Raw genomic sequence first — 9,810 nt, forward strand, 5'->3', positions numbered from 1 at the left:
TATAAATTACTGAGGCCACTGTGTAGCCACCAGAGCTGTAGTTCTTGGTCTCTTGCTGCTTGGACCATGTTAACCCCCATCTCCTCCTTGGCCTGGAGGTGCTCACCAGCTCCCTAGTCTTGCCCTGCCACCTCAACCCGGGCAGCCAGGAGCTTCTTGCATTCTCTTCCCCTCAGTCCTTAACAATGATTGATATAGTCTCCAACTACAGATCTGGCTCTCGTGGACATTACACATGAATGGAGAATCCACCTGCTTTTGAACATGCTCCCCTGCACCCTGCAGGTACAGGCTGTGACATGTGGGGAATCAGTCATCTTAGATTCACAGTATCTTCTGGACCACCTGCAGAATCTGCATCTCCTCACCCAGGCTACCTTGTCTGGCATTTGAGCATCGGCCATACCATTTCTCTTATTATGTCCATGTGTCCGCCCTTCTGGTAAGCCTAGGTGTTTTTCAAGCATGGAGTGGGGAACAGTCAGGCACAGGATTGCAGATGATCAGCCTCTCTCTTACCATCTTCCAGAGCTGCTGGTAGAAGTTGGCATTTTGATTTCATTGACCTCCCTGGGGACACCAGATGATCTTTGGCCACAGCTCAGGGCACTCTTCTGATGCTTGGACACCTTCAAAGTTGTGGCTACAGAGGCAAAAGGAAAGAACTTGCTCTCCAAGACAATTTTTGAAAAGAATAAGTTGGAGGACTCACAACTCCTGATTTCAAAATCTAGTACAAAATGACAACAAGGAAACGGGATGTCACTGGCATGAAAACAAACATATAGACCAACGGATCAGAAAAATCCCAGTAATAAGTTCTCACACATATGGTCAAATGGTCTTCAACTAGGGTGCCAAGACCACTCAATGGAGAAAGGACAGTATTTTCAAAAAACGGTGATAGAAAAACTGACATCCAAACACAAGATAATAAAGTTAGATTCTTCCTTATACCATATGCAAAAATTAACTCAAAATGGATCAAAGACCTAAACATAAAATCCCAAACTATAATGCTCCCAAAAGAAAATGTAAAGGAACCCAGTGACTTAAGAAGCTGAGGCAAGAGCTTGGCAAGTTTCAGGCCAGCCTCAGCAACATAGCCTTTCCCAAAATTCAAAAATAAATGTAAAGGGTTGAGAATGTATCAAAGTGGTAAAGTGCCCCTGGCTGTAATCCCCAGTACCAACAGGAAAGAAAGAAAGAAGGAAGGAAGGAAGGAAGGAAGGAAGGAAGGAAAGAAAGAAAGAAAGAAAGAAAGAAAGAAAGAAAGAAAGAAAGAAAGAAAGAAAGAAAAGAAAAGAAAACAGAGAAATCGTCATGACATTTGATTGTGTGAGCTCTTGGATATCACACCAAAAGCACCTGCAACAGAAGCAAAAATGGACAAACAGGGCTACACATCAAACTGAAAATCTCTTGAGCATTGATGGACACAAAAAATAGTGAATGGGAAAAAATATCTGTAAAACATTTATCTTTCAAGGGGCTAGGAAAAAACTCCTACAACTCAATAACAAGAAGAAAATCAACCTGAGTTTTCAAATAAGCAAAGGACTTAGACATTTCTCCAAAGATGATAAACAGAAGACCAACAAGCATGAAAAAAAAAGTTCCATATCACTAATCAGGAAAGAAATGCAAACCCGAACCACAGTGACATATTACTTCAGAATAAGTAGACTGTCTACTGTTAAAAAAAAAAAGAAAGAAAGAAAAAGATAACAATAGTTCAAGAGGTAAGGAGAAATGGAAATCTTTGCATACTCTTAGTAGGATTATAAAATGGTAAAGCTGCTATGGAAACAGTATGGCCATGCCTCCAAAACTTCAAAGCAAAACTACTATATGATTCAGCAGTCTCACTTCTGGGAACGTATCTCAAAGAACTGAAAGCAAGTTCTCAAAAAGATACTTGCCATATCCACGTTCATAAAAGCACTTTTTACAAGAGTCAAGAGGTGGAAGCAACCCAAGTGTCCATCAACAGATGAGTGAATAAATGGAGTATGTACATCCAATGGAGTATGTACATCCAATGGAATATTATTCAGCCATAAAAAAGGAAGAAAGTCTTATCAAATGTTTCAACATGAACAAAGCTGGAAGACATTTTGAAAATAAGCCAATCTCAAAAAAGACAAATACTCTGATTCCACTTATATGGGATCTCTAAACTAGTAAATTCTATAGAAAAGAAAAGATTGGTGTGCCAGGCGCAGCACTGCACACCTGTAAACCCAGTGACTCAGGAAGCTGAGTGAAAATTTCAGGTTGAAGGCCAGCCTCAACAACTCAACAAGAGACTATCTCAAAATAAAAGATTAAAAAAAGGGGGGTGGGGTTTCGGCTCAGTGGTAGAGCGCTTGCCTCGCATGTGTGAGGAACTGGGTTCAACTCTCAGCACCACATATAAATAAATTCTATTGACAATCAAAAAACTAAAAATGGGAGTTCATAACCCACTTGAAGCAAAGTGTGAAATATGATATATCAAGAACTATGTAATGTTTTGAACAACCAATAATAAAAAAATTTTTAAAAAAAGATAAAAAGGACTAAAGAGGTAGCTCAGTGGTAAAGTGTCGCTGGGTTGAATCCCCAGTACCCTGCAAAAAAAAAAAACAAAAAAAAAGGAAAGCAAGAAAAAACAAAGGTTGGAAGTAACCAAGGGCTGGGGGAAGGGTAGTAGGGAGTTTCAGTTTTGTAAGATGGAAAGTTTTAGAACTCTGTTGCACAAGTTTGAATGTACTTAATACTACTGAACTGCACACTCCAAAATGGTTAACATGGTACATTTTACGTTGTTTATTAGTATAATAGAAAAAAAAAAAAAACTGGGCTGGGGATGTGGCTCAAGCGGTAGCACGCTTGCCTGGCGTGCGTGCGGCCCAGGTTCGATCCTCAGCACCACATACAAACAAAGATGTTGTGTCCACCGAGAACTAAAAAATAAATATTAAAAAATTCTCTCTCAAAAAAAAAAAACTTCATGGACAAAGATTTAAACAGATATTTGCTAAAGGCAAATATGCTAATGGCCAATACTCGAATTAGCATTAATCACTAGGGAAATGCAAATCAAAATCACAATGAAATTCTTCATACCCACTAAGATTGCTTTAATCAAAAGATAAATGACAACAAATGTTAACAGGGATGTGGAGAAAGTGGAACCTTCATAATGTAGCACTGGTAGAAATGTAAACTGGCCCAGCTGCTTTGGAAAACAGTTTGACTGTTCCTCATTTAAAAGTTAAACATAGAATTACTGTATCAGCAGTTCCAATCCTAACCATATATGTAAAATCAGTGAAAACAGGAACGGCATAATGATGGTGCACACCAGTAACCTTAGCTGCTTGGGGCCAAGGCAATAGGATTGCAAATTCAAGGGAAACTTAGCAAGACCCTGTCCCCCCACCGTACACACACAAAGTGAAAACAGGTACTCAAACAAATACTTGTGGATGGATGTTCATACCCCCATTATTCAGCAATTTTCTGCACTACATTTGGGATCAGCTAATTCTTTATTGTATAGGGTTGTTCTGCGCATTGTAGGATGTTTAGCAACATCGTTGGCACCACTAGATGCCAGTAGCACCACCCCATTCCAATTGTAATTAAGAAATGTTTAAAGACATTCTTACAAATATCCTCTGGGGCAAACTGGCCTCTCCTTGATCTATAACACTATCCATCAAAATCCCAGCAGGATTTTAGGCAAAGCTTTTTTTTTTAATAGGAAAATTTGATTCTAAAATTCATATGGAAATGCCAAGGACCAAAGTTGAAGAACTTAAAGCACCAATGTCAAAGCATAAAGCTGCAGTAGCCAAGGCAGAGTGGTACGTGTATGTGGAAGATGACACATATTGTGAGAGAAATGTGACAGTTGTTAGAGCAAAATGGAGGCACCTAAAACAAAAGAGAGATAAATAGATAAAGCAGGGAAGTGACAAAAGAAAGGTTCTTACCCAGAACTACTATAGTAACTGATAGTAACCACAGTAACCAAAGAGCGCCAGAACCACACACTTCCACAGAGCCACCACAACTTTTGTGGAAAAAGTGCTTCTACAAAGACATCTGCCCAGCAACTGTCTGTTTAACCTCAGACTGATGCCACTGCTGTTATTATTTATTGAAGCCAAGGAGATTCTTGTTTCAAAATATCTGATGCAGGCTCACCTATAATCCCAGCAGCTCCAGAGGCTGAGGCAAGAAGATCGCAAGTTCAAAGACCTCAGCAAGCTAGTGAGACTCTGTCTCAAAAAAAATATATATATAAAGGGCTGGGGATGTGGCTCAGTGGTTAAGCACCCCTGGGTTCAATTCCTGGTACCAAAAAAAAAAAAAGAAAAAAAAATCAGAAATCTGATGCAATCCTGCTCATTTTTGTCCTGGAGGCTGAAGCAGGAGGATGGCAAGTTTGGGATCAGCCTTGGCAACTTAGTGAGATCCATCTCAAAATAAAAAATAAAGAGGGGCTGGGGATGGAGCTAAAAGCAGCCCTGGTTCAATCTACAGCACTGAAAAAACAAGACAAAATAAAAACCCTTGCCCTTTGCCCCACGGTCTTAAAATATACCCATGGTTTACTTATAGCACATGTATTTTCACTGCAATGTTCTGCTATTCTCAAATAAATATCATTATTCCTTGGAGAATCTCTATTTTTTTATTGAAGTTGACAAAATCACAGAACAGAAGAAAGTCCAGAAATAAACCCACACATATATGGGCTATTGATTTTTTTTTAATTACTAAGATAATTAAATTGGGAAAGAATAGCTTTTTTAACAAATGGTGCTGGAAAAATTAGACATCCTTTAAAAAAAAAAAAAAAAAGTAGAGGGGCTGGGGATATGGCTCAAGCGGTAGCACACTCGCCGGGCATGTGCGCTGGGTTCAATCCTCAGCACCACATACAAATAAAATAACGATGTTGTGACCACCAAAAACTACAAATAAATATTTTTTTAAAAATTCTCTCTTTCTAGGGGCTGGGGATGTGGCTCAAGCGGTAGCGCGCTCACCTGGCATGCGTGCGGCCCAGAGGTGCGGCCCAGGTTCGATCCTCAGCACCACATACAGACAAAGATGTTGTGTCTGCCAAATACTAAAAAATAAATATTGAAATTCTCTCTCTCTCCCCCTCTTTCTCACTCTCTCTCTCACTCTTAAAAAAAAAAAAAAAAAAAAAAAAAAAAAATTCTCTCTTTCTAAAAAAAAAAGGTAGAAAATTAGACCCTTACTTCACATACCATGTGTATACATTATCTCAAATCGAGTCATAAACCTAAATTGAAGACCTAAAACTGTAAAAAATAAAAATTTTAGTGACCTTGAATCAATATTTAGTGTTTAGATCCAACACTAAATATTTAGTGTGTTTAGATCCAACACTAAAAGTGTTTCCTGTTGAAAAAGATTTGATAGAACTTTATCCAAATTAAATTTCAATCCCCGGAACAACAACAACAACAAAAAAGAATAGAAAGAAAGAAGGAAAAGGAGGGTGGAGAAGGAGCCAAAAAAGTAAACACAAAATACATATCTAATAAAGGACTTGATCCAGAATCTCTTTAAAGTATTTGATAATCCAATAAGAGGATGGCAAACAAATCCTATTCTAAGGATTTGTATCTTCAAGGATCTGTAAATATAAAGATGGGTGTTTTTTCACAGAATTTTAACAAAGAGATCAGGCTCACTGCTGTCTCAAAGTACTTTTAATAATATTCTCTGTAAAGCAGTGGTATGTCCTGCTTCTTAGAAGTCAGGAGAAGGCTGGGATAATAGAGACAAAAGGGATTCTGCTAACTACCCACAACAGATATAAAACCTAGCCTGTTTTAGTCATATTTTCGAAAGGGTTCCATTTGGGGCTGAATTGTCATTTTATGGATTATTCTTCAAACTGAATAGAATCAAAATGCTCACCAAAATGGGTATCTCATGCTGAGCCAGTACTTAAATTAAATTAAATTAAATTAAATTAAATTAAATTAAAGCCAGGTACTTAAATTGGAAACAGCCAGTTGTGATCTCAGAAGTGATAAGGTTCTATGGAAAGGACAAAAACAGTCTTTGAGAAGAGTCTGCATGCCAGAGCTTAAGTGGTTAAATCAGCTAGGTTGAGAGCTGGTAGGTACCCTGCATGACTGGATAAGCCCTCACAGCCATATCCTGGCACTAGCATCTCTAGACCAAGGGATGGCTCATCTCCAGCCTGGTCAAAGGGAAAGGCATATTCCAAAGCAGTGGGGTCTCTTACTGTGAAAGAAACTGACAAATCAAACAGGCTCTCTGTAAGGATCTGGCATAAATAAACTAACTATAGAAAACATTTTAAAGTAACTACTTTCTAGACTCCTCTTTCTCTATAGGAAATGAAAGATCTTTTGCTATGAAGAGAAGTTATTCTTCCCTTGTAGACGTAAAACACTTCATGTTGTAGTAACTCATAGTGGGCAATGGGTTTGGACTGAACTGCTATTTGTCTTCCTGATATATAAAATGAAGATACATTCATCCAAAACTAAGCTGTTTATCTGAGCCTCTGAGGGATCAGGAGAGACAGAGAAATCCCCAGAAAAGTCCTGTTTCAGCCAGTTATGATTCCTCTGCCTCTGCTTTAACCTTTACAAGGAAAGTAACCTGAAGTAACCTGCACCAATCTGCCTTCAGTGTAATGTTGTTTCTTCATTCCTATTAGTTCAAGTTTTTTTTTAATATTTATTTTTTAGGTGTAGTTGGACACAATATTTTATTTTTATGTGGTGCCAAGAATCGAACCCAGGGCCTCGCACATGCTGGGCGAGTGCTGAGCCACAACCCCAGCCCATTAGTTCAAGTTTTCTTATAAAAAACAACTATTTTGCCAAGGCCCAATGTAGTTTCTATTTTGAGGTGAGTTGCTACCACGTTCGTAAATTGCAAATAAGTCCAATTAGATCATTTAACTTATTTGTTCAAATTTGTCTTTTTGATGATTACAAATATGAAGGTTTCCTTCCCTCTAGATGAACCCATAGTTCATCAGCTAAGGTGAAGAGGTTGACAAGGAACTGGCTACAGCTAGGAAACCTAGACTCGGGGGTGGGGTGGGGGGCTATACAGATTTATCCCAGCTGTAATAGGGTTGGCCTACACAAGTTCCTGTGAACAAAGTCACAGCACTATTAAGGGAAGGGAGATATCATGGCGAAGGGAAGACGGAGACAACTCTGGAGCAGCAGCAGCAGCATGAGGAGAAACAATGGCTCATGGACGTCATGGCCAAAGAGATCCTCACTAAGAAGTCCACTGGCCAGGACCAGGTCAATACTGACTACTGCACCCAAGATAAGTATATGGAGGTCAGTGGGAATCTGAGGGATTTGTATGACGATAAAGATGGATTATAAAAGGAGGAGCTTAATGCTATTTCAGGACCCAATGAGTTTGCTGAATTCTATAACAGACTCAAGCAAATAAAGGAATTCCATTGGAAGCACCCAAATGAGATCTGTATGCCTATGTAAATGGAATTTGAGGAGCTCCTGAAAGCCCGTGAGAATCCAAGAGAAGAGGCACAAAACCTGGTGGAGTTTATAGATGAAGAGGGATATGATCTCTATGACTGTAACCTCAAATACATTAATCTGAAGGCATCTGAGAAGCTGGATTATAGTACATTCCTGTCCACCTTTGACATTACTAAAGAAAGGAAGAATGCAGTAGAGATGCTGCTTGAGTACCTTCAGGATTACATGGATAGAGTGAAGCCCATTCAAGATGAGAATGAACTTCTGGGGAAGATTCAGACTAAGTTTTAAAGTGGGATAATGGTACCTTTCCTGGATGTCAGAAAGAGACAAGCAGTGCCTGACCCATGTGGAGCTCATCTTGACCTCTCTGCATTCTCCTCCTGGGAGGAGTTGGCCTCCATGGGTCTGGATAGATTGAAATTTGCACTCTTAGATTTAGTGCTGAAATGTGGTGGGACCCTAGAAGAGCAAGCCCAGAGATTATTCAGCACAAAAGGAAAGTCCCTGAAATCCCTTAACACCTGTTTGCCAAAAATCCAAAATCAAAGTGAGACACTGAGAGGAACAAAGACATTGCTTTCCTAGAAGCTCAGATTTATGAATATGTGGAGATCTTGGGGAATAGCAACAGCTCATTCATGAAAATGTACAACACAAGCAAGCCAGGACAAGAGAAGATCGAGAAGAGGAGGAGGAAGAGCAGATTGGTGAGAGTGAAACTGAAGATGAAAAGAATGAGATCATTTACAACCCCAAAAAACCTGCCCCTGGGCTGGGATGGCCAACCTTACTGGCTGTATGAGCTTCATGGCTAAATATCAACCACAACTGTGAGATTTGTGGGCCTGAATGGTGTCATGTCCACGGCATGAGGTGATTGGACATCCCAAATGCTGTCCACTTTGCTAATGTGACACAGATTGAGGATGCTGTCTTCTTGGGGGCCAAGCTGAAATTGCAAAAGGCTTCAGAAACATGACAGCCTGACACTGAGGAAGAGTATGAAGACTCTAGTGGCAATGTTATTATGAATAAGAAGATATGAAGATCTGAAGACAAGGACTACTCTGGAGAACAGCGTGTAGCTCAGCCTTTGGGCCTGCCCAGGCTTCCCTAGGATCTGCTTTTTCTATTTATCTCAAATGCTATAAAAGACTTTGCTACATAGTCTTACGTAGCACCTTGTAGGAACAAGGCATGCTGGCAGATTACAGGGCTGAGATGTGAGATGTAATTTATCTTTGGTTTATATTTTTAAAAATCCTGTGGGAAAATAAAACTAACCCCTTGCTAAAAAAAAAAAAAAAAGTAAGGGAAGGGCTGGGAATATAGTTCAGCACTTACCTAGCATGTGAGTTCAATCCACAGTACCACAAAAAGTTAAGGGAGCAGCAGAGAGGGCTTGAAGTGAAAAATCAAAGGAAGTAACTCCATCTTAACAGACTTCCTAAATTCTTTTGGTAATTTTGTAGGACATAAATGTTTTATGCCATTATTTTCCCCTGGTTAAGGTTAGAACACAGGAACTACCTACCCACCACCATTCTTTGTTGCTTAGTAGAGGTACAACAGTCAGATCCCAAGCTACCTGTAATCAGCTACATGTGGGCTGGGCAGTAATTCAAACCTGAGTGCCATGCAGAGTGGCCCTTTAACACCACTACTCGTAAGAAAGCTTCTAAGGCCCTAAACTTTGAAAAATAATTGGAAACATATTCCTCCTACTTATCTTCTAGATATGACAAAAGTACAATTTAACCTTCAATTCTATCAGATGGATTCCCTCTGCTATTTACCAACTTTCTTCCATCAAAGATTATAAAACAGGCTGGGAGCAGTGGCACAGACCTACAATCCCAGCTACTAGGGAGGTTGAGGAAGGAGGATCGATCCTGAACCTCAGCAACATAAGATGACCCTGACACAAAATACCAACTTTTAAAGGGGATTGGGATAGGGATGTAGCTCAGCTTGATGGTAAAGTGCTTGCCTAGCCTATGCAAGGCCCTGGATTCAATCTCTAGCATCTTTAAAAAAAAAAAAAAAAAAAAATGAAGGGCGCAATTTTTCGTGTTTTTAAAAGGAAATATTTTGAAGAGGGGAAATTTAGAGCTACATGTGCACAAAATATGTAACAATCCTATGAATCACCAGCAGCTGTCTTACCAAAATCAGGTGAAATTAGCAAATTTTCCAATGTCTCCAAAGAATGCCAGTATTACGAAGCTCCATTTTCTTTATCTATGGTATGCCTGTATTTATTTGTGGT

The 9,810-nt window shown here is 39.4% G+C and overlaps 1 pseudogene; it reads left to right on the forward strand.

Moving 5' to 3' along the window:
• Nucleotides 1-3,780: 3,780 nt before the first annotated feature.
• On the forward strand, nucleotides 3,781-8,626 carry LOC124108410 (splicing factor 3A subunit 3-like; annotated as a pseudogene).
• The last annotated feature ends 1,184 nt before the right edge of the window (nucleotides 8,627-9,810 follow it).

This window comes from Marmota monax, unplaced genomic scaffold (genome assembly GCF_021218885.2).
Source record: "Marmota monax isolate L192 unplaced genomic scaffold, Marmota_monax_Labrador192_F-V1.1 WCK01_AAM20220418_F8-fsc00074, whole genome shotgun sequence".
Taxonomy (NCBI): Eukaryota; Metazoa; Chordata; class Mammalia; order Rodentia; family Sciuridae; genus Marmota; species Marmota monax.